A 25,506-nucleotide genomic window follows, 5' to 3' on the forward strand; every position below is an offset into this window, starting at 1 on the left:
TTGCTAAGACACTAAGAGAGGACAGAGCTGAGAGGCCCTCACAGGACCCACTGAGGGGGCTTTCAGTCCTCAGCCACCTTGACATCCCACCACTCTGAATGTTCCCACTGCCTCTCTCCAGATCAGCCTCCTGGCAGAATACTTCCAGAAATCAGCCTCTAGTCCCAGCTGGGGAATTACAGACAGTGTTCAAGCCACCCAGAACTAAATTATTCAAAATATACCACTGTGCTGGCTTTGAAACCAGAGCCGCTCCCCAGAAAGAAGCCAGGGTAAATAGAAGCTCCATTACCAGCAGCACTGGCAGGGAAGGAGATGCAGCACTGAAAGTGAGGCAGATAATTACATGATTAACGAGACAGCATGGGTGGCAGGAGATGCCCTCCATTACGCCACAAGGCTTAATGCAAAGAGACATGTTTATAGACTGAGCTTACTCCAGCTCTGCTTCTTCCTGTTTTATTATTTATGGCAGTGCATTAAGACTAATGGAAAGAAGCTGAGGCACTCTAAAAAGTCACAGGTGCGTTTTTTTAGGTGAAAATATTATTTTCAATCCTGATCCAGCACTGAGCACGTTGCACATTCCTACATGGGTAGCTGTCTCAGCTGCAGTAACAGGCTGGGCAGGCTGTGACCCAGACTGGTGAGTCGTGTATCCAACAGCACCAGCCCAAGCTCTGGTGCTATCTCTCATTCTTGAGATTGTGGACAAGATGAAGCCAACAAGAGATCACCTAGTGATTGGTGTGACCAAACTCACCTGAACAGTTAAAATCTTTCCTTAAATCCGGAGGCAAGGGGTTTATAACTTTGCAGAATTTCCTGTCAGCACTGGCCTCAATATTCTGTGTGTATGAATGCCCAGCCTCTTGCTCTCCCTTTTGAATTCCTCTAGTTTTTAGGCCTCCAGAATCTCCTGAAGTAATGAGTTCTGCAGTCAAGATAAAATAAACCCCACTTTTCATCTGGATGGTGTAAAGCATTAAATAATAAAAGCTGAGAACAGCAGTATCCATAGTATCATAAGACTCATTCACCACCACATAATTATTGTTTATGTGGTTTTGGACATGCCTGACTGGAAAATCTCAAAATTCTCTATTAATATTAATTACATCTCTCAGGGTTTCTACATCATGAGGGGACATAATATGTAAGTCACTTCATTCAACTCCAAAATGCAACTCACTCTGGACGAGATGCTGCATTGATCTGGATTACATAATTCACCAGAAGACATAAACATGCACAATCAGTCTCACAACTGGGAGACAGACAGGCTCTAATCACTACTGCTACAAAGAAAATAACAAAAACCAAAGCAAACCAGAAAGTGACACACAACAGTGAGAAGAGCTGTTCAGTGGGGGCTATATTTCAGGCCAAGCTCCTGCAGTCAGAACCCTGCTTACCCCAGGCCAATTAATCATACATAAGAGTTCTGTAAAATTCACTGCTGTGGATAATGTCTCCTGTCACAGTTCTGTCTATGCTAGTACAGATGAGGCAGATGAGTCTTCTCATTCAAAACAGGGTTTTGGTCTGATATTATCTGGAAAAAGTTGCACAGGTGATATCAGTGTGAAAGAGTCAGGAGAGTTGAAATGTTTCTGCTCTGTATGTGGACAAAAGCCCAATAATTATCTCTATCATATGATGATGATGATGCATTTTCTGTCCCAGCAGTGACTCTGGAGAATGTTACACAGCAGCTGCTGAAGTTAGTTTTGAATCAGCAGGTCAAGGTAACTTTCATCCAAAAGGTTTTAAAAAGTCATTACAAATACTGATTTTCTGCAAGTCTGGCAACACTGGAAGAACATCAAGATCTGCTTGCTCCCTTTCTTCCAGTTTTGAATCAGCAGTCTAGCCCTTCCAACCATGGCTCCAAACTCCTGTGCAATCACAGTGACAGGCACGCACCCTGCTCCCTAAACTGCCCAGCAAGAATTTAATTGCATACAGCATATCTTGTTGGTCTAACAGCAACTCACAGCAAAAAAACAAATGACTGATATTGAGTAATGCACATTTGAAGGAGGACTGGTCTAATATCAGTCAGGATAGGCCATAGAAAACAGATTACATCCAGTTGATATTACCTGGATGAGAACACAAACTGGGTGCAGAACATAAGCCAAGGTTGCTGGTATGACAGATTTCTGCAGGGCATCTGACATCACCACACAACCCTGAGTCTGAAGATTTACTGTGACACAAACTCAGGCTGTCACATATTCAACATGCTGAAATCTGGCTATTTGACAGGTCTCAAAAATAAATCTAAGCCAGAGAGCCACTATCACATGGCTGATGCCACTAATGGGGTCCCATGAGAATTCATTCTTCCTCCTACAGAATTCTCATTAGTAACTTTGGAGCAAAGGAATAGGAAAAGTCTGTATCATGCTCACAGCTGAGTTAAAGCAGCAACTTATTAAGTGTGAGCAAGGTCTTTTGGTAAATCTGGGTACTTACAAACAATATACATTACATTAAAAATAAATAGAAAGCCATCTGGACAGGAGCCAAAAATGCCAGTCAGTGTACAGGGTGTGGAATGCCATCTTCAGCAGCAGCCACTCCTGACAGGGAAAAAAACCCTTGCTTGTTATAGTGAGGACTCTCAAGGTAATACTGCCTGCAAAAGAGGAAACATGACCTGCAGGTTTGTAAATGAGGTGATATTACCTCTTTGGCACTTTTTATTGGTACAGTCTGACTGGCTGCACTGACAGGCTCAATTCATTACCTTATGAAAGGGAAGGTTAAGCAATGACTTGACTGCTGTCCAGAGGAACAGAAATATGGCAGTACAGGAGTCCCCACCAAGACAAAGGTATAATCACATCTAGGGGCTAGAAGTCAAACTGGACAGCTTTAGATTAGAGCAAGTTGATTATTTTTACTATTAACAAGTGAAACATCTCACTAACTTCACCAAAAGTTTTACAACTGAATTGCAAGTTCTACTAGGAGATGAGGAATGGCTGAGGTCAAGCAGAAGATTGCTCAGAAAACCTTCTTGCCTACATCAGGAGAGATTAGATAATCCCAGCAGTTCTCTTCTGACTGGATAGTAAGCTCTTAGGGTTCAGAAAAGCTCAAGCTAAACAGATGCATTTAAAGCTCCAGCTAACAAGAGCCATAGCACACGTGTAGCCAAAATGACCCACCTGTACTGGAATTCAAACCACGCTTCTGGTTTGAGCAGCAACCATGGAGCAAAACTCCTGCTAAACAGACTGGGAAAGGTATTTAACACTTACTGGTCTTACAACTAGCTTTGCTCAGTCATGGGAACTAGAACCTACCAGAGAAACTCTGCTTTCCAAGCTAAACTGGAGTAGAAGTTTAAGTCAGCCTTGTGAAGAGGAGACAGAGGTATCACATGATTCCCTGCAATGCCTTGTAGGCTCTGGCATTACACTGCAATGACATAAACATCTCAAAGGTACTGCAGACAGGCTGGTTCCAAATGCAGCCTGGAGCTGGGAGCATTAATTATTCTCTAACTTCTACCATTTAAACGCTTGAGAGCAAGAAATCCTGACTTGCATCTTTCCAGGGTGATCACAGGAGTTACAGCTGCAGGAAGGAGCCAGACTGCTGGAAGCTGTGGTGGTTTGCATTGTTTCTTAGGTGATCTATCCAAATCATTCCTGGATGACACCCTGACTGCAGGTTCCTGCATTGAACTGCAATAGTAATTTCTGCAGTGTTTGTACTTTACCAGTGTCTGCTATGTCAAATATGCTTTGGTTAAAGAGTAGAAGAGATTTGTCCAAGTGCCAAAGTTGCAAAACCATAAATCAGAAAAATCACGCTGCATTTTGGATTCCTATAGGCTTTTATTGGATACAAGGGACAGCGTTTCCAGAGTTCTCTCTGCCACAAGTTTTCAAATAGGAAGAAAATGTATCTGACGTTTCAAAGCAAATCATGACTAAATAAACTCCACAACAGGAATGCAACTAACTTCATAGGAAGAAGTGCTGTTTGTGCAGGGTTCCCAGTCCAAGCCTTGCTGGAGAAGAGACTTGTGCCTGCAGGTGACAAAATGCAGGGCTGGCCTGGGGCTAGATGTGTCCTGCCGGGTTCAATGTCTCTGCACAAGCACAATAAACGGGCAATCTCTCTTACACACTCACCAGCCTGACAACAAACCACAGCAGGGTCTGAAATCCCACTTTGCGACAGTTATCAGGGCAAAATTCTTCTCAGAGAATTGACAAGTCCTCCCAGAGCCCGGCCCTGCCCCTGGCTGTAGCAGGGGCTCCTTTTAGCCTCATGAGATAGCAGTGGATGGTCCTTTCACAGCCTCCAACACTACTGAGCTCGTCCTGTCAGTCGAACCTGCCCACACTCACAGAGCCCCTCTCCACCTCATTTCTGCCTCCTTTACCGAGCTGTTCAGATTTCCCAGAGGCACAGGGCACAAACTTCCAGAGCACCTGCTTCCTCCAAGCCTATCAACTTTTCCCAGGCTCTAATACTTCCCTTTTATTTGTCCAGACTAGCTTGAATGCAATTTAACCATTCAAAGCTGAAGCCCCCAAGGGGCACCCACAGGCCAGCAGACCTCCCACTTTGTTTTCCTGCCACACTGCAGCAGAGAGCTGCTCCTTTAATACCATGGGGTGATGTCTGCACACTGCTGGCACTGTTGGAGCTGCAGGGGACCAGGTGCTCAGCAAGCTGGGAAACCTTTGGCAGAGGCTGTGGTCCATATTTCCTGTGTCTGCATCACAAGTACAGGGTCGTGGCTGCATTGAGACCCAGAAACAAGCTCTGGTTAATACAATTTACAAGGTCTCTTTCCTGGGGAACACTTGAAAGTGCACACTTATTGGAATGGAGCGATGGCTTGACAAAATGGATACAATAGATGATTTAAAAGAAGGAAGCAGAAAAGACACAGGCAACAATCATAATTACAGAACCAGCATAATTAAGAGAATTCATGTTATGTTCCACCCAAAGAGTCACCCGAGAGCTGCAACTGCTGCAAACAAAGGGGAAACAAGCCAGGAGGGAGAGACAGAAAGACCAGACTGAACAGGAAGGTTAGGAGATTGTAATACTCTTCCTGTTCATGCTGCATCTCCAGGAAGTGGGGGGAAGAGAAATCTTCTCACCTGCAGGGTAACTAGAGAGACAAATCCAACCAAAACAGTCCCACCAGTCTTCCACTGAGGATTAATTTGCTCATCAGCTGGGGCCAACTTCTAGAAGAGCATCCTCACAGAGCACACTGCAGACTGCTGAGCTTTGGATGGCCACAGAGAAGGGAGTGCAGAGACACAAAAGGAGGGCTGTGGAAGGGGCAGGAGGAAAGGCAGCCCAGACTGGCTGAGGGGAAGCCCAGATGAATGGAGAAAGGAAAGCAGGGAGGTGAATGAGCAAGAGGTGATGAATGGTAGCGAGGGCATGGAACTTTTACACAGGGGCAGAGAGCAAAGACAGACCTTGAATGGGGAAGACTGAAAGATGCTGCTTGAATGGAAGGGGAAAGAGGGAGGAGAAATGAGGCAGGGAGAGAGCTGAGCAGCACAAAGTGAAATAGTGCAGACAGAACAGCTTCCCACATGGACTTGACAAGGCCTTAGAGAGACAGACAAGTAACACAGCATGAACTTTAATCCAGGAGCAGAAAAGCTGCCTGGAGCAGACAGTGTTACCATCATCTGTCCCTGTATAATCCCTCCACTATTGGGCACCTCCTTTGCTCCCAGCCAACAAATTCTCATGAACCCAGAACAAATCAAACAGCAGCCACCAAAGGTCAGACTGCCCCCATCAAAGGGAGCTGTAGCAAAACTGAAGCAGTGACATGGAAAGGGCCGATAGGATAAAGCACCAGGATAATTACAAGCAGCAGCCCAAGAGATGCAAGTGTAACACTGCTCCAAGGGCGGGACAAGATGCACTTTATATGCATGATATTGTTTATCAGCATTGTTATTTGCAGGGCTTTTCTCCCACTTACAAAGCAAGGATACATTTTTTCAAAACAAAACTTTTCCAAGCAAAGAGATTTCAGTCATACCAAGACTTTCCTGAGAATTTGCCTTAGATTTGAATATTGATTGTTTAAAAATTCCTTCAGATTCTAAAAGGCCAAAGCACTGGACATTGCCATTTTCAAAACGTTTCCTTAAAAAACTGTCATTTACATTCCTATTCAGAGTGCCCAGATGGTTCAGCTCAAGTCAAATTAAATATTTTGCTTGAAAAGAAAAAAGCAGTGTTTTCCCCAGCCTTTTGGTGAATTTCAAACAAAACTCTCTGTATTATTATTCATCCACCTCCTCCCTTTGCACAGCTGAGGAAAACAAAGCCTTTTAAAAGGGCACATCTTATTACTTCAACCTCACTGGCAGAGATGAAAACTGGATGCCCTTCCATCCTTTTTGAGTAGCCAGTGTCTCTGTTTTTGTCCTAGGCCTATCAGTTTCCCCTGCATGAACATGTGTCAAAGCTATTTTCCCAATGCAAAACAAAAGACACAGTGACTCAGCTTAAAAGAGGTAGTGTAAGGCCTTAAATCATAGTATTTCACTTCATATTTGTTAGGAAAAACCATTTAAAAGCTAATTCGGTGTCTGGAGCACATGTTTTGCTTGATCACAAATAGACCCCAATAATACATAAGTTAAAATGAGAGGTCACAGAAATGCAGTAGAAGGTAGGACCTCCCTGCAAAAAAAACCACAATGGAAAGAACCCATATTTAAATGTAAGACTTGACCCTACTTTTCCTTTTCAACACATCAGGGAAGTCAAACATACAAACTGGCTTTTAAAGGGTTGCTAGAGGAACCATGAGAGGCCCATCTGTGCCCCAACTTGAGACTCTGTTCTGTCCCTTCCTTTTTTGATGCTCCTTGCACTAAGCAAACATAACAATACCAATGTGGGTAATTTCAGGCAAAAAATGTGAGTGTCCTGGAGTCAGAGCACAAGCAGCATCTCATCTGAGAAAACACACATGGATTTCTTTCCCTGTTCTATGTCCTGCCAAAGAAAGAACAAAGGAATTCCTGAGAAATCTGGGCTGGATCATCCAATCCCTCTCACAGAGGTCCAAAAATATAAGGACAGAGACTTGGGATCTGGCTGTTAGCAATCAGGTCTGTAGGACAAAGAACATTTTGAAATGATAATTTGTGCTCTCTATGATTCACAGTGGTATCACTTCATAAGGAGTTCCACTTTTGAACAGGGAAACAGGCAAAGTAATTCACCCCAGTAATTACCAAATTACAAATTACCAGAGTAATTTGGAGAGATAGAGTAACTCACCCAAGGATGCAAGAGGCTTAAAATACTACTGTAGCCAAGATGAGCTGTCTGTGCTCCAGCCACCTCCATGACACACTTCTGTATTGCCACCTAATAACTACTAAAATTTTCTATTGCCTAATACTAGAGGGGGAATTTTGAAGGATGGGGTAAGATGGAGAAAAGGTCAAAGCATCTCCATGAAGCACACTAATCTTGGTGATATCCACAAGCAACAAGGAAATATATCCAAGAGTGAGTCTCTCCTGGAAGCAGCAGGGAGATAACATGGATGTGAGTCTGTGCAGGCACACACACAGCAGGGCCAGGGGGAACAGAAAAGCTGCTCTGCCAAAGCTCAGAAGCTCGAACATTGCAGCTTCACAGGCCAGCTGAGCCCATGAGGAACCATTACTGCAAACAGAAGAGTTTTGGGTTTTCATCTGCCAGCCTGGGCACAGGGAGATCACATTACATGTGGTGTTGGGGGAAAGGGAGAGAAAATATGAATCATTCTCAATCCAGTGAGAGGAGTGAGAGCTGTGCAGCTGCTGCAGTACAAGTTCTACCAGCACTAGCTATTGCTCTGGGTCAAGAGATCATACAATTCCAGCCTGATTTCTGACTTCTGCTCCATCCCAGCTGTTTTCCTCTTGCTTTAGTGCCTGCCTGCAGGAACAGCTACCTTTCTGGAAAAAATCCAGACACAAGGAGGAGAGGTTACATGTGCCTGAGGGAAGTGATAAACACACAGCAGGTCACTGCTTAGTCTAGAAGCATTAGAGCAGGGTCAACACCTACTGACAAAAAATAGATAAATACACACACACACAGTGCAGGGCAAGGATTTACTCCTATGGGATAGCTAGATGCTCAGGCATGCTTGGGGTACCTGGAATCTGCATCTTTGGGAAGCTGGCACCTCTAACACCTGAATCAGACAAGATGTGATGAGTTATCCTCCTTCCAGGAAGGGCTGCTGTAGCAGCTGGTAGGGATCAAAACAGGCCCCCTCTCCCCATCCCACATCCAGCCTGGGGATTCCAGTTCTTTCCTGCTTCCCAAATGACAGTGTCCCACATCAGACAGCCAAGGCAGTGCCACTACCACAGGCTGGTCAATCTTCTTATGCAAATGAAATCAGGGTAATTGGGACAGTTACAACGAGTCACTGACAATGTTTGCCTTTGTGCACACCAGTGGTAAATATAGACTCAGCTGCTTTCTAAGGATGGGGTGAGGGGAGAGCTGCACCCAGGGACAGCAATTCAGCTTCTCATAGGGATGATAAAGAAGTAAGCACTGTTTAAAGACAAGAATGCTCTCAAAAATGTCCTGCTAGCAAGGAAGGAGGCAGATGCTGCAAATAAAAGTCACTGGCTGGAAGTCTCAGAAATACTCAGGGAAGCACAGCCACTGTGGCAGGTCTGTGGAGCTGCCCCCTTGCATTCAAACCCTCATTCCACAGATAGAACACTTCCAGAGCATTCATCCCACTAAGGATCTCAGCCCACAAGAGTCAGAGCACCCACCACAACCACAACTGGACAAGGCACAAACACCTCAGCCAGAGCAACTGCTGACAGTCTCCAGGCTGCAAGAGCACAGTGGCTAATCAGGCTCAGTCACTCCTGCACTGACAGCTTTGCTTCAGACCCATGAATCTCATAAAATAAGCTCAACTTTTGTTGTAGCTCTCCAGGGCCCATTGCAGCAGCAGTGGAAGAAACCTAAACAAAAAGCAATGGCCCCCTGAAATCCTGTCATGCAAACAAGACTCTTCCCACCCATTGCCAAAAGGCCTGAATGGAAAGGGACTGAACACCCCCCACCCACCCCTGCCTGGTGGTCTTTTTGTCTCATGACCTTCCCCACACAAACACAACCCCACAACAATCAGACAGACAACATAATGCACCAGCGCCGGCTTTCCCAGCCCTTCAAGGCAAGCTGGGCAGGGAAGGGGGGAGAGCTGGGGAGAGCTGAAAGGAGCTCGGGATGAACAGATAGGATGGAAAAGGAAATACCAAGCAGTGTTTTAATTTCTACTTGTACTTGTCCCATGAACCAGGATAAAAATACTTTTAATGAAAGAAACAAAAGAAATGGCTTCAAAGGAACATGGGAATAGCAGCCAGTGAGATTTTCATACAAAAAAAAAAAAAAATCCAACAATGCTTCTCAAAATTGTGAGCATCTCTTGACATCCCCTTCAAGAAGCCAACAAAATTGAGCCCTTTGGTGTAAACTGTGCTGGTTTTACTTGGCTATCTTTAAGATTTAGAGTCTGAGACGAATTAGATACAAGGATTTCCCTCTAGACTGGGAGAAGACTTTTTTGCAACTGCTGTAGATGTAGAAAGCATCAACACACATGGAAACCCTCCCTGGTGTGATGGCTTCAAAGCACAGAAAGTTTCAGCCAGTCTGTCCTGAAAATGGAAGAAGAGAGTCATCACCTGTGCTACTGGCAGCCAGCAACGATTGTGCCTCCAGGCCCCAGGTTGCCCTTGCAAGGTAACAGATACCTTTTGGTTACTGCAGGACACACACCACCTTTGGGAAAGAGCAACAAGGGTTTCCAAAGGCTTCCCAGGAGCAGAACAGGAGACTAACCAGGTAAGGGGAAACTCCCAACCTTCTACAATGCCATGAGATACTCCTATGCTTCCTGTGCAGACACAGGAAAAAATACACACTCCACGGGAAAGTAAACCTGATAAAACAAAATGAAGTATCAACTCTCAGAGCCTAGATTCAGTGAGCTTAGCAGGGCCCTCAGCTATGCTTCAGGGCACTGGAAATGCATACCAAGTACCTTTACAGGGAAAGGGGGCTGTGCTTTTGCCACAAGCGGAGATCTGTGTCCCATGAAATCCTGGCAGCTGAGGCAGTAGCAGAAAGCAAAGCCACGGGGAAGCACTTGTGTGATTTACAGACACATTAACCACCTGGGGAGCATGACACGGTAAGAAATGACATCTCAACTGCCCCTGCCAGCACTCCCACTACTCTGTTTGCATTATCACTGCCTTAATTAAAGCCCCACAGTGGTCACACAGTGGTCCACATCTGGACAGGTGTGAAATCACCTTCACGGGATAGTGCAGCTGATGTACACAGACAGAAAGTCTCCTCGAAGGCCATGTGCAGCAGCTGGGTGCAGGAGGCCTCTCCCAAACCCGGACCAGACCACATCTGGCCTGATGTACCGAGGTCATGGAGCTGCAGCTGACCCTTCCCATGTCCAGATATGAACTGGAGTAACTGGAAGAGCAGCAGCACCAAGCTTGCACACATCTGGCAAACTTCCCACAGCAAGGATACGGTCTCCTGCCAATCCACTCCAGCCTTATCCTCCATGGAAAGATCCCATCAGCACTGTGCTGAGGCAATCTCCCAGGTCAGATGATAACAATTAATGACAGCAAAGATGATGGAGGAAGGGAGAGATGGAGAACTGATACAACCAAGCTCTGCTCATCACACTGACTTAGAGGAGCTGGACAGGAGATATAGACAGGATTTTTAGTTTTGGTTAGCCCTCAGTAAAATACTACACACGAGCATGCTTGGGTCAGCTAGAAAGCAAGCCCATGGCCATCTCCCTCTACTCTCAGCATTTCTATGCTAGAAAAATCTCACTGCATAAAAAATTGTTCATTGTAGCAAGTAAGGAAGTACAACAGATTGGTTGCTTAGCTGAGATTAATTCCTATCCTATTTTATTGCATGAAAAATTAATTATACTATACATTAGTCTTTATTATGTCAATTAAAATTATATAGCCATTTAAAATGACCAGTACTGCTTGTTCCAATTCTCAAATCTATAGAGTTTGGAGGTAGCTAAAGTAAAAGTTGTTTCAGAAACTGCCACCTGGTGTCACCAGAAGAAGCAGGTCCTGGTGAGTAGCTTCTCCATTCACTCTTCCCTTCCCAGGCCTTGTGGTCCTGGTCTCAGACAAGCTGAAGTGAGAATACCTCCTACACTAAGGAAAAGGAACATTCTAGATAACTTTGACCTGCGGTGGGCAGCTGATGGGGAAGGTGGGAAATTTCTTGAAGTCATTTTCAGCCCTCCACATTTCACTGTTCCTTCCTCCTTGAGCCACATAAGCTGTGTGCAGCAGGGCTGTGAGCTCAGGCAGCACAAGCAACGCCAGCTAGAGCTCAGTGACACCAGAGCTCAGTGACACCAGAGCTCAGTGGCACCAGACTTCAGTGACACCAGGGCTCAGTGACACCAGAGCTCAGTGGCACCAGAGCTCAGTGGCACAGAGCTGCTGGTCACAGTGACCTGTCCATAGTGCAATGCTGCCTTCTGCAGCCTCAAGGAATGACTGGTACCCAAAGCTGTCAAATACCCTCAGCTGCCACTGAATTAATGAATTTGAGAAAAGACTCATGAGAATCTTATTTGGGAGATCAAGCTTCCAGAAGAAAAGCAGCAGAGGTTTGCCCATATACTCGCTGATGTTCTTCAAAGAAACACAGCAGGTTTCTTCCAAGTTGAAAGATGTGTTTATACTAACCCAGAGCAGGCTGCAGATCCCTGCAATCACAACTAGCCAGCTTCAGAGACAAGACATCATAACCAGGCACCCCGTCTTGCCTCTGGGGGAGTATTTCCAAATGCCACAATGAGAGAAGGAAATGTCATGGAGGTGCCACCCACAGTCTCAGCCATTCCACACTGGTACTTCACCCTGGTTCTATTCCTGCTGCCCACACAGCAAATCTGGCTCTTTCAATGGCCTTCTCAGAAACACAGCAAACCACGGTCATTTCCTCAGGCTGCAAAACTCAGACACTGTTCAGTGTAACCCTGGCACACATCCCTTGAGAACAGACCAGGCAGGTGGGTGCAGTACCCAGGGAGCAGCACATTATGGCAGCACTAACAGACTCTCCCCAGCCCAACTCTGCTGTGCTGAAATCACCAGGATCTGGAGGGCAGTGGCCAAGGAAGATATCAGTAAAAGATGTTTTGCCTGACATGAAAGATGCTGGCCGGTAGCAAGGCTTGGATCCAGCACTTCACCTTAGAAAATATTAAAATAAATCATAAAAGCCTCAGGGGAAGGGATCATTTGAGCCTGTATATTCCTTTCACCTTGTCACAACTTTATGGTGCATATCACAATATTCTCCCTGCATATTTGCTACTGTCCCTTCAGCCCAGGCTTGTGGAAGTGATGAAAAGCTGAGGTATTTGTATTACAGTGCTAAAGGGAAAACCATGAAGCACCAATGGTTTCAGAGCGTAGCTTTGCAATATCTAAGGGATCATCACCACCTCATGTGTTTGTAAAATGCAATTTATCACACAAATGCTCTGCCATGGAAGGGGCACACCACTTCCTTTAATGAAACCCTCAGCAAAAGAAATTGAATGTTTCAATGTCTGCACGCTAAAAGAAACATTGTAAAATTAAAATCAATGGAAGTCTTTACCCTGCTGAAACCGGCAATGAAATTAGCATGGGGCCTGAAGGAAGCAAGGGGCCCCTTCCAAGAAGCCAGGATTTTATTTTGTGTTTAAAACCCCACAGTGGCAGATCAGTACTTACTTTAATGACTCACCAAATCTTTTTAGTCCTCTGTAACCCTCAATGAAAGCCTAATAATGAAAAATTATCTACTAAAACTTGGCTTTTCCTGGAAAATAATATCTGAGCAGATCTCCAAAGGCAGCTATTTCTATGCACACCATGAATTTGACTCCAGTATTTTGTTTTCAGATATCATTGCACTTCCCACTTTCACAGCTTCCTTGGAATAATATTTGATATAGAAAAAGTTGAAGTGATACACACAGACAACAGAACAGCCAGCCCTCAGAAACCACAGGGCCTCTCCATTAGTATTGCTTTTTGTAACAAATACAGCTGGAGTCACAGAATTCCAAGTAAGAGATCCTCAGGAGACTTAAAAATTCAAGCAAACCATTGCCATGCAACATTAAGTGCATTCATTTTATGAGGATCAAATTCCACCTATTAACAGATCAGTCATCCTCTGCAGCTACCAATTTACATATCCAGCCTGCGAGCTGCTGAGGGGCCAGTGGACACAAAATACATTAATGCATTAAATCTGAAAAAGGAAACTAATGTCCATTATAACTCAACTTAATGATCATGTTTTCTTTAGGAGCAGCAGCAGAGCCCGTGCCTGACAACCACATACCCTGCAAAGGCACCCCAGGTGCCAAGAAGCACTGAACCCTCTGCTGTGAGACTAACTGTGCTGCATGCAGCATTCACAAATTAATTACATTCAAGCCCTGTACAAAGAAGGAATTCCTTGGAGCTACCTTCTTACCAAGTCACTAAAACCCTTGCTATTGTACATGGACTAAATTCAAAGGCCTGAACCTCACTTTGGAAGAGAGCTTATCTGAATATACATTAAAACCCTGGAACACTTTGTCAGGCTTTTGCCAAGCCAAGCAGTATTACCAGCTTTAATGTAACGGCATTTTTGATCTTGAAACAGCCAGACTGTTGCTGGTACATCTATTATTCCATGGTTCTGTTCCAGAACCATGGCCTGGTATCACACCTACAATTCACTCTTTGTGCACAGCTGTCTAGAAACAGATATAAGAGAGAGCTTCTCAGCAGCCTGTACCCCCTCCATCACCTCTCCATTGCCCAATCCAGCACCAATTACAGCTATGGCAAGGAAAAAGGCTTCTATTTTAAGCTTCTTGAAAATGAAACTGGGTGCTGCAGGCAGAAGAATAGATATGGGGGAAAGACTCCTCTAAACCGGTTCTCCTTTTTTCAACTGGGCACCACACAGGTAGACAACACCTAGAGGAATTAGGGGCAATCCCACAATCAAATTGATTCAATTCCTTTTTTAGGTCTGTAGCTGACAATTGACAGAGAATATGATCACTGATCTCCTTATTCCATTTTCTCACCTATGAAATTAAATGAACTGAAACTGGAGAACGAGCTTTGAAGTCCTGGAAGAGGAAGGGCTATTGCAGTGTTGAATAAGGCCAATTCCCTACAACCCACAGCCACTGTGGTGATACATGCAAAAACCCTGAGGTGCAGAAGAATCAGGCTCTAAAGGAAACTCAGAAGCTCAGACAAAAGATGAAAGAAACTGAACATGGAAAGTTAATACTGCTTTGAACATTTACTGAGCAGAAATCCTTCCCAAAAGGGACAGAACTGCAGTTACCAATCAGGAACTCTGAGTTCAGGCTGTTAGGCAAAGCCCACACCTCCCAAGAGATCTGATTGCAGGGCTTACTCAAAGCCATCTCACAGGCATCAGCCACAGCAGCATGTTAGAAAGGAAGGGCAGGAGCTGTTAGTTGAGCAGTGGGAAGAAGAAAACACTGCTTGTTTATTCACAGGTCTTGCTACTCGTACTTGTTGCTTCCATCAAATGTCGCAGTGGTAAGTACCTGTTTAAAAAACAATCAGGAACAAGAACAAAACCATCCCCCTGCAGCTAATCCAATTAAGACAGAGGATAAAGTTGTAGAGGTTAATCAGATCCGAGCCACTGGGTCTCTCTCTGCTGCTGTTCAGTGACATATCGGGTAAGCAACACCAGCAGGAAGATGGCCAGGCAGGAACACAAATGATCCAATGATCCCTTATTGCTGAGAGCAGCATCTGCACCCTGGTAACAACTTCATCCCATCACCACACCCCTGGGGGCAGGACACTCAGCTTGGAAGGATGGAGCTCTGGAGAGTGACCTCCCCTTTGACCCATCAGCCAGGGCTCAGGCACAGGAGAGCACATTCAGTGGGGAAAGGAGGAAACTTTTTCTACATCCATTTCTTCTGAGCAGGGACTGCATTTGTACCAGAAATTCATCTCTCCTGGACAATACATGTCTTTCAGGAGGACAGATGGAGCAGGCACTCCAGTGCAATGACAGAACTATAGTGACAGCAAGAAGATGATGAAATATTTGTAAGCACCATTCTGACAGTGATGCCAGTCTCTCTGGTTGCCAGAAATACTGTTTCAGACAAATTATTCCTAATCCAGTGACTGTCATCTTCCCCTCTGGAAGGGAACTGGGTTTTTTGATACCACTCTGCTACATAAGATTTTTGTCTCCTCTGATAAATTGTTCCTCCTTCTTGGTAATTCTTTAATATGGGGACAGTGACTGCCACTGTTTTTCAGTTTCTCAAAGGAATTAAGATCTGTAACCCCCAAAAACAGAACTTCTGTCCTTCCTGAAGGAAGTTTTATCCTTCCTTTATAGACGTGAATCTTTATAGCAAAAATCCATGAAACTTGTCAGGAGAAAAACTACATTTTCATAATCTGGACTCAAAACACAGAACATTTCAGACTAAAAATAGCTCCCTTCTTCACTGTCTGCCAGATCTGGGAGGGAGGTGAAAATCCACAGGGACTTGATTTGATGCGTGAAAAGCAGAATTCTATCGCAGCGAGTATGCACACACATTTATTTTAGGTTAATAATAGCTCTGCAATAATACTTAGCTTTGTGGAGAAAACTAAAGCTGGGATAGACCCATGCTGGCTGGTGCTCTAGTACTGAGTACCATGACAACTTGAGCACATCCAGCAGAAAGAGAATAAATAATTTTTAAAAATCTTGTCACATCAGTTTTCCTGCTTTTAAGATGATTTCTCTTTCAAATTCCAAATACCTGCTCCCATATCAGCAATCATGACAAGTATCTTGGCTAAACTGGTAGATCCTAGGAAAGGACAACAGGAATCAGCATCTTTGAGTCAAAGAACACAGAGTTAAACATCCAGTATTGGGGGCTATTGAGTAACGCAAGACTGAGGGGACCGCAGGAGGGTTACCTTAGATATTTGATTAAGGGAGAACAGCCAGTCATTCCCTTCCTCCCAATCGGTGTCGGGTAACAGAGGCTGGATCATCTATACAGTGTTGGTAAGTGCCTTGCCACTGGTGAGAAACACAACACCAGGGCACTTGGAAACATCTCTGCTCTGATGTCAACATCACAGCTGGCACATACAGAGCATCCCCACCACAGGGGACAGGTCCTGAGCAGGGCTGACTTTGCCTGCTAACATCAGAAAAACACTTTGGTGTTCCCACTGAGAAAGAGTTCATTCACCTACATCTGATGAGCACAGAATGACTTCAGAACGACTACAGTACTCACACTGCAGAGAGCATCTTTTCTTAAATGAACTGCAGTGGCTCAGCATAGTTCAGGCTGCTTTAGACTACAAGAAACAGCAAGAAATGCAGCTTTGTGTCTAATCTCCATATTTATCAGCCACATAATTAATAAGGATGAAAGATAACATTATCCCAAGCTGGTATTCAGAGCCTCAGTGATCGGTAAAGCTGGTTATACTCTGTTCAGCTTTGGAAGTCAGCAAAAAGAACACACTTCACACATTGCTCTACATGCTTGGTCATTAAACACAGGCTTATAAACCCATAAAGTCACTGCTGCTTGCAAATGTGGAGTATTTTTGCATGATCTTGTTTGTTTTGCAGTAGGAACAAAAGTTAATTAGTTTTCACAGTTTTATTACTCCATACGGTCAAATAATAGTCTGGAGCTTCCAGTCATCTGGAATTGCATAAGGCTCAGAAAATTCTTACTATGCTTTTCAGGACTGTTCACTAGGGTCATAAATCAGCAGCTGGCAAATGACTTTCTGGCTCTTCTTGTCCATCAGTTCCAATACTAAAAGATCCCATAAATCAGTCCAGCAATGGCAGCTCTTAGCTCATGGAGCACAGGGGGAATAAAGATGGAAAACACCGTTTCAGATACATTAAAACAATTCTTTGGGAGGAATTTTGGCTATCACTACCCTGGGACAAGCCATCCAGAGCACTGGTCTTGTTGAAAGGGACTTTCATTAAGTCCTAGAGGAGACAACATCAGAACATTTAACATGTCAAAGACACATATGCACAAGACTCGCTCAAACAGTTCTCAGGGCTGGCAAGTCCAAGTGTGATAAAGCAAACTTGCAGCTTAATAACAATTCTTCAGACACTTTATTTAGGTTGGAAGGAAGTTATTCCTCCAGCCATGGTCTCCAGGCACAGCTCAGAGACCAAGTAGAGCAGCAGCAGCAGCAGGATCATCTCCCATGCTCTCCACAGCAGTCTCCCCCAAAAGGGCTGCCTAAATGCACAAATCCATGCAAAAATAAACATTTTCCCGAGACCTAAATACTATTGTCAGAGGACATATAAAGAAAAAATGTTTGTGCCTTCCCTGTTGATAGGGAGGAGAAATCCCAGAGACAGAAAACCAGTGATAGCGGGACTGTGTGCAAAAGCAAGTCCTCTATCAGCAACCAAGAGGGAGTAGCTGAGGGAAGAGGCAGCAGTTCAAATGGAAGAAGGAACCACAATAAACACTTTGATTTTCCTCCCCAGGGCAAAAGACAAGGCTGAAAAACAACATCATTCCATGGAGGCCACTGCCTGCAGAGAGAAAAGATGCTCAAGTCCTAATTCGCAATATTTCTCAGTATGAAAGTACACTGAGAGGAGTGACAGGAAGAGACTCATCTGGCTCTGTCTTAGAGCCCAAGAGCAGAACTAAAAACCCACTTTGTTCTCTAAATGCCTTAGAGCACACCCCATTCTGACACCAACCCCAGCAAAACATACAGTTTATGTCACACACATAAACAATCCAGGACATTTGGCACGCTTGTTTTCAAAGTTTCAAGTGCTTTCAAAGTTTCAAGTGCTTTGCTAAACCAAGTCAGAGCATTCAGGATCAGGTCCTCCAAGAGTTTTTGTGACATTTCCAGTTTTTAATCTTCTATAATATTGATCCCTTCTCTGCCAAGAGGCAAACAAGGCTACATCTCACTGGCTGCAGGCTGCCATCAACAAACACTTCCACTACCATTGTACATCACAAACAAGTATGCTACACAATCTAGGGACTCCATCATCACCGGTACTTATCTGTGAAGGATCACTGAGGCAGAGATGTTTCCTCAGGGAACACTGCCCTGAAGAAGTGCATCAGACCAGAGGTTTGATGATAGTCACAAACAGCTCTGCCTCCAGCTGTATCATTAATCTTTCCCTCATGCAACTCAGGAGACTCCAGAGTATTTGCTACTGACAAAGTACGTCAAGTATCAAAGAACATGAAGAACTGTTCCTAGGATAAGACTGATCTTGCTTGTTTAACATCAGTTTCATACATTGTTACTTTTCTCACCAACAACATAGGGTCACTGCAGATAGCCGTTCCTAAGCAACAGGAACTGACACTAAAAACACATAAATTCTCTGTGTCTTGCTAGTGTGAGATTTTACTTTTAAAGTTGAAAGAATTCAAGGTCCAAGTGAGACTCAGAAGGATAACAAATATTTAGGACTTTCACTATACTTTTCAGCATGAAATATTGTCTCTAGTGAACAGAATATTCCTTGTGTCACCCTGAGCAGCCAAATCGGGGTTGATGCCACCACTCAGGAGACTGGGAGAAGCAAAGAAGTTCTACAGCTTGAACAGACAAACACAACAAGGTTTGAATCACACAAAAATCCAGGGCATTCAGAGATCAGCTTTCCTCAGGAGCCTGTATGTACAGTGGTGCAGGAAAACAGCCCATCAGCTGAATCCCATCAACTTTGTCTCATGGTCTGTTGGTACTGATTTCAGACCAATATATAGTACAAAACACCCAGTGAGGAGGCAGAAAGAGATCACAGCTTCCTTGGATGCTGTCAAACTCAAGCACTCCCGTTGCTGCATTTAATTCGTAAATGTGCCCCAGTACTTTTGCACTGACTGCAAATACCAGAAAGCAATGGGAACATCATACTTCCGACTGTAGAGGAGAAACATTTGTTTTGTCTGGTAGAAAGTAACTTTAAAAGTCCTGTAAATGTTACAAATGTAAGTGATGGTGTAGAAAAGAACCTCCAAACTGTTTCCACTCGCTAAGCAGCTGGCTTGTTCCTCTGGAGACGAGATGATCTCTTCCCCTTCTCTGTCATGACAGCACACAGCCACAGAGCACAATGCACCAGCTGATTTGCAAAACGGCATCAATCCACTCTGTGTTTATGGCTTTTTCTCCCCTTTCTTTCTAAACATGCAGGCTTAAATGTTTTTATTGCTTCAGTGATTTTCTATGTGCAAGACAGGATTTGAGAACAATGCATTAGCAAGGATCTATGTGCCTAAATCCCATCCCGTACATTCAGCTGAAATGGCAGAGTGGAGATTCCAAAGCCCCCACGGCAGCTGGGATCAGGAAGAGACACATGGCTCTGGACACAGCTCAACATCCCTCTTGGACACTGCACTCCAAGTGCAGGTTTCTAGGCTCAGACGTGGAAGGTACACAAATGTGTAATGAGTAGGAAGCCTCCTGAGGCTTTTTACAAATCTAAAGACATCAAGCTGCCAGTAACTCATGAGCTGTGTAAGACTGACTCAGCCTCCATGTGTTTTTTGGTGTATTTGTTATGACTCCTTGTAACATCTCAGGAGATGCCTGCTTTTACTGGCACAAGCTTAAGAGCGCTGTATTTGCTATGCTGCCAATATCTGGTTCATATTGATGGCTTCTACTCCCAACTTTTTGCACTAATCAAAGTCAACAGTCTGTACAGGCTGGTGGGATTGGAGAGAGGAGTGTCCAAATAGCCAGGGAAAGGAGAAATTATGGGGTAGCTGATCCCAAACCTTTCATGCTGTAGAGAAGGTGCAAATATAATCTCAGAGATCCACATTCAGTGTAAAGGCTGGCTGGTGCTCTGTGTACAGAGGTATCAGACAATTAAGGAGGAACCTGGGACATTTTTGCTGTCCATCTTGCAAGGGGCGGGAAGGCCATTAATGACCTCCATGCGGCTTTTTCATGCTGAGCTATCACTCCAGAGTATTGTGGCTAAAAGCCAAATCTGGGTATAAGGCTTGAAGTGCTGGGAGATTGCCATCCACTGTAACAACACTGGGGATGAACACAGGCTAATCCAGACATGGTAAAAGACATCATCCTGCAGAGGGAATAGTCTCTTGGACATATATTTGCTGCTCAACGCCTAAGTTTCCCTCCTTGACTGAGGGAAAGATAAATTCCCCTCCCCTTTCCCAGGCTGTATTCAAAAAAGCCTGTGGCTGAAGACAGTGAGGAACTGATAATCCAGAGGGCATCAGCAAACCAGTCTCCTTCAGCAAAAACACATCCTCTCCTACCAGCCCCTTCTTCCCTTCAAGGCTATCCACAGGGCAATGAATTTGAAGGGATTCTTTTTTCTTCCCCCAACCCCATTACCCAAAGTAGAAGAGTCAAAGGGTTAATGCTGCATGACAAAGGTCAGCCCAGTTTGGGGAGAGAGGAGAAAGGGAAGCATTGTGGCCAAAGACAGCAGCTTGCTGTGACCACAACCACTTGAGAAATGTAAAGTGATGGTGCTGCTCAGAGAAAAGGCCTAAGAGCCCTGCCTAAATCCCAGGGCTTTATCACTCACAAAAGCCCAGCCCCTTGAGTCATTAATCGTGTGCTCCATGGCTGGGTGCCTCAAAGAGCAGCAGATGACACATGCCCAGCTGCTACTGCCGCCCCTCCTCAAGGTAGCGGGGCAGAGGCAGGTGCACTCCCTGTGCCCTCTGCTCGAGACTAATCTATTCTCCCTCCTTGTCCTCTGCCTTTCATCTCCTCCAGCAGCCCACGCTGACAACTGTAAATGAGATTAGACTTCAAGGCGTGGGGCAGATGTAGAACTCCCTCTGTGCATTGCCAAGAGACCCTTGTAGATTTTAAAATGTCTCTCCCCTTTACAATGCACAGCTTGGCAGAGGGAGAGAAGGGGACACATTTCTTGTCACACTCTCAGAAGTGTCTGATATGGCAGACAAGGCAGATGCTGGTTTGGGGCCTGGATGTTAATCTGTTATCACCATGGACAGTCTTCCACCAGCACTTCTGATTCCCCAGTCACCTTAGCAGATGAAGTAACAAGTTGATGACTATCTGCTAATCACAATTCCCCTAGCCTCCTATCTGCAGCATCACTCCATTTAAATGTGGACGGATGTCCCAGTGAACACTAAAAAAGCAGCAATAATCCAAATTCAGGCAAGGACTTGAAGGTTACACACAACCCTGGGCTCAACCCCCAGCCTATCACTGCTGCTATCACTGCCATCATTTCCTATTTTTTATATTACAGTTTGTGCTCCGCTTGCTCCCAGCGATCCAACAAACCAGCAGTGAGACACAAGTTGTTTGTTAGAGAAAGAGGTGAAATCTCAAGGCACAAACCACTGCCTACAGCTCAGTGAGACCTGCCTGGAGGGGTCTTGCAGCCACAGCTGGCAGGAGTTTGCCAGCAACAACAGGCAGGGAAAATTTTCAAAGTGAAAGGTCACGTTTAGCACAACAGTGCCCCAGTAAATAAACTGTGATTTCTTTTATAGTGTGGGAAATAGCTCTGCCTGCCTGCACTAAAGGATACCCAGAGAAAAGGGACAGTTAACATAAAAGATCATTAAGTTCAAAATAATTCCCTTCCTTAGCTACCACCAACCATGATAATAGCTGCCCCAATTTTATGGATTGCTCTGCAATTTCAATTGTTCAGGAACCAGTCCTGGATTTAAGGCAGCTGCAAAGTCAGCATCTTTTAAAGCACATTTTAATGTTTTATGAGACCATGGCAGAGCAGGTTCAGCTGCACCCACTGCTGGTCGTGTCAGCAACTGAACTCTCCCTGGCAAGTGCATATCTATCTCTACAGCCTTGTTTCTGAGCTCAAGTTTTCCATTAGCTGCCTACACAGACTGGGTAACTTGGCATCTCTCTGCATTCCCCATAAACTCTGTTCATCTGTTGCCATCACACCCACGTACAAGTCTCAGGGAAGAATCTAGGATTTCTAAAGCAGCTGCAACAAAAACACAGCCTGGATTGACAAGCAATGATCAAGGTGTTGAGCCAGTAAGGAAGGTCTTTTTGGAGAGTTTTGTGTGTGTCTATTTAAAACAAGTTTGTTGTCATGACTACAAACCAGGGTATGGGTGAGAAGAAGTGAGAACTCCAAAATGAGGGCTGATAATGCTAATTCACCCTCAAAATCTCAGCAGCTACGAGGATGGGGAACCAGAAGATGATACAAGCTCTTGGCATCTAACAAGGTTAAAAGCCAAAAGTCTGTCCCAAGAACAAACACTATTGTCCCTTTCACCCTGCCCAGCCAAGGGCTGGATAACACCAGTGAGCTGCAGTCATTGCCAGAGCAGGGGCACTGGGAACACGGAGGCAAAGAACTGTACCCGAGGCCTGGAGAGGACATAGCAAAGCAGGAACAATCCCTCAGGACACTCATCTGCAGACTCATTCCAACCATCAGGCAACTTGGCTTCAGCAAGGACTGGGAGATGTTCTCATGTCTGAGTGCAAGGCAATTAATGAATCTTATTAGCACAAAAAAGCATGAAATTGTCAGCAGCTGCTCCTGGGATTGTCGCATTTTCAACTTTACCAGAAGATTAACAAAAAATGGGGCTTTGGCCACTGAGGAACAAATGAAGAAAACCCCAAGTGATTGCAGAGGGATGGAGAGAGCCTGCTCTGCTCAGAGCTCAGATTCTTCACAGAGACAGCACAGAGCATGCGATGGTGCAGGCTCTGCAGAAAGCAGCAGATGCGGAGCTAATGTGTGTGTGGGGGTGGAGGGTGTTTATGAGCACAATAAATAAATGTATGAATCCCTATAAAAGTTCCCATATAAAAGTGAGTTAGAGCTGCCTGAGGGCCATGGCCTTGTAATAAAAACCACATCTTGCAAGCACAGTATGAGGCAGCAGCTGAACTGTAACTGTCTGGCTGCAGCACTGAAGAGCTGTGAGTCTGCCTGCTCCCAAACTCCTGGGTGAAGTGCTGACCACACTAAATCCAGGAGAAATTTTGGTACTTGCTTCAGTGTAGTCCAGATTTTGTCCTGGAAGGGGCTTCTTTGAATCTCAAAGCATAGGAAGCAGTTTTGGGTCTGACTTTTTGTTGAATTTAAGTTCCTTTACTTCGTAAATTAATCAATCTGCAAGTGGCTGAAGATCTTGGCTTGAGTCACTGACAGTTCCCGGTGTGACAAATTAGAGCTGGATCAAAACAAATAAAAAATTCCTCCAGAAAACATGGTCAGTCACTTCTCTCTCCTAAAATAACCAAGCAAAAAAAGCACTGCTTTATGGCTGAGCAGCAATTTTTCCATCAAGAAGTTTTGAATTTTTAATTTAAGCGGGGGGGGAGCATAAAAAAACCAAATCCCTTAAATTTTGTATGTCTAAACAGAAATCTGCTGCTTTTTTTTGTCAGTAAACTTAAATAAAAGTTTAAAAATACTTCCTCAGAGAAAAAACAAACATTAATAATAATTTCTTTCCCCTCTCAAAGGCGGTGTGTTTGTGTGTTTGTGTGCTGACCTCTCATTCACAGTTTTCTGGCATGATGGAGTGTAACACCAACAAGGCACTTGCAGACTACCAGCCTGAAAACTCCCAACTACTCTAAACATTTTCTCCTGAGCCTTCTCCTGCTCTCCTGGGAGGTGCTGAGCACAGAGGTCCACGTGTCTTAACTGAGAGGGTGGCTCTCAAAGCTCAGTCCTAGCCCATGAGTCACAAACCCACGTGCACCCTGGGCCACCCATTTCCACTCCAAGTACACACCCAGCCAGGTCCCGACTCCCAGGGAGAGCTGCAACTGTTCCAGTGTCAACACACAGCCTTTCTCTAGTTATTAAGCCTGCCCTCATGTTTCACATGGCTGCCAATCAGAGCTAAACAAAGTGCCTCCCTCTCCTCCTAGAACATTGCTGCTGGGAATAGCAACCTTGTTCATGACAAACAGCATCTTGCAATTCACTGCAGGACTAATTGCATTGCTTTGCTGATAGAATGCTTCAGGAAGACGTCAGCTTTGCCCACAGGCAACAAGGACATTATTGATTGATTCATGACTTAGGTGTAGTTGTCACAGGTTGCATTCACTTTGATAATAAAGCCTTAGAGACAAGGTTTAAAATTCAGCTGCAGCCCTAATTGAAACATAGCTAATTACTGAAGGTCTGCCTTTACAGCCTGGTCCATTGTTCCTGGGCTAATGTTCTGTACGCCCAACAGTCAAACTCTCCCCTCCCTTAAAAAGAAAAAAAAAAACAGAAGGAAAAAATCCCATCTACTATTCAAGCAGTCCAATGGGAAATTACAGATTCCTCTCTTTGAGCCCAAGGTAGCTACCAGCCAACAGCCCCCTCCCACAAGGACTCAATGACTTCAAAGGATGCTTGTAGAATAAGACTCCAAATTAAGGCCAGTGTTGGAGACGGGAGAATTCAAAGTGGCTGGAACAAACATTCAGCCCAGACCACAAGCAATTTATTGTGCATCCACCTTTTCAGTGGCAGCATTCCCTCTGAGCCCAGCGAATTCAAACACACCATACAATTTAGGTGTGATCAACAATCATAATACCCAGCTCCCAGCCACCGGCTGGCTGTGCTACAGCCAACGTGCTGCAGTCCAGACACGTGGATTAGCAGTTGGTCACAGCTAACCGGGTATAAAAGAGCACTCATCAGGACAGGCAGCCCCAGTTAATAGCTGAATGATAACAGAACCCCCAGGGTACCAAGGACATCCTTTCACAGGCCGTGCCACAGCTTTTGGCTTTGTAATTCAGCCAGACACAGAGGCAAGATTATCACCTCATAAAGCAGGGATGAAATCCCATCCGAACTTTATTGCCAGGATGATCCCAGCGTCAGAGCAAGCTCCCTTACAGAAGGTGACATTAACATGCATGTAAAACGGCACAAAAGTTTATGACATCAAAAGTGCTGCAGTTTAGAAGCAAATCAGCTCTAGAAGAATCCCTCCGTTATAGCTGCTGCACATTTCAACCCAGGAGATGGAAGGGATACCACAAAGAAAGTTAAAGCAGCTAAAAGCATAATTTACAAACTAGAACCCACAACCCAAAATCTCAGCATCTATAGTACAGAGCTCTTCAGAGCTGTGCTGACTTCAACCAGCTATAGATCTGACCCAAGGCATTCACCTGACACAACCACAATCTTTAGTACAGAAGCAGATTCTTTGCTAATCCTGTGCAAATTAAAAGCAGCAGGTCCTGCCTCGATAATGTAACCCTGCAGAAGTCAGTTTAGCAGCTGAGGAGCCATTTCAAAGAACACTGTGCTGGTTTTACGGGT

General features: G+C 44.7%; 1 protein-coding gene across 4 annotated transcripts in view; it reads right to left on the reverse strand.

The window, feature by feature from the left end:
• The window catches only part of RHBDL3 (rhomboid like 3), a 59,616-nt gene that overhangs the window by 30,160 nt on the left and 3,950 nt on the right, over nt 1-25,506 (reverse strand). Inside the window, exon 1 of one of the 4 annotated variants that reach the window (XM_088176757.1) lies at nt 764-883. The exons of the other annotated variants lie outside the window; for them this stretch is intronic. The gene's annotated coding sequence lies outside the window, so the exon portion shown is untranslated. Of the gene's footprint in view, nt 1-763; nt 884-25,506 lie in introns of those variants that run through there. 4 annotated transcript variants of the gene reach the window in all.

Source organism: Sturnus vulgaris, chromosome 20 (assembly GCF_052056855.1).
Source record: "Sturnus vulgaris isolate bStuVul1 chromosome 20, bStuVul1.hap1, whole genome shotgun sequence".
Classification (NCBI taxonomy): Eukaryota; Metazoa; Chordata; class Aves; order Passeriformes; family Sturnidae; genus Sturnus; species Sturnus vulgaris.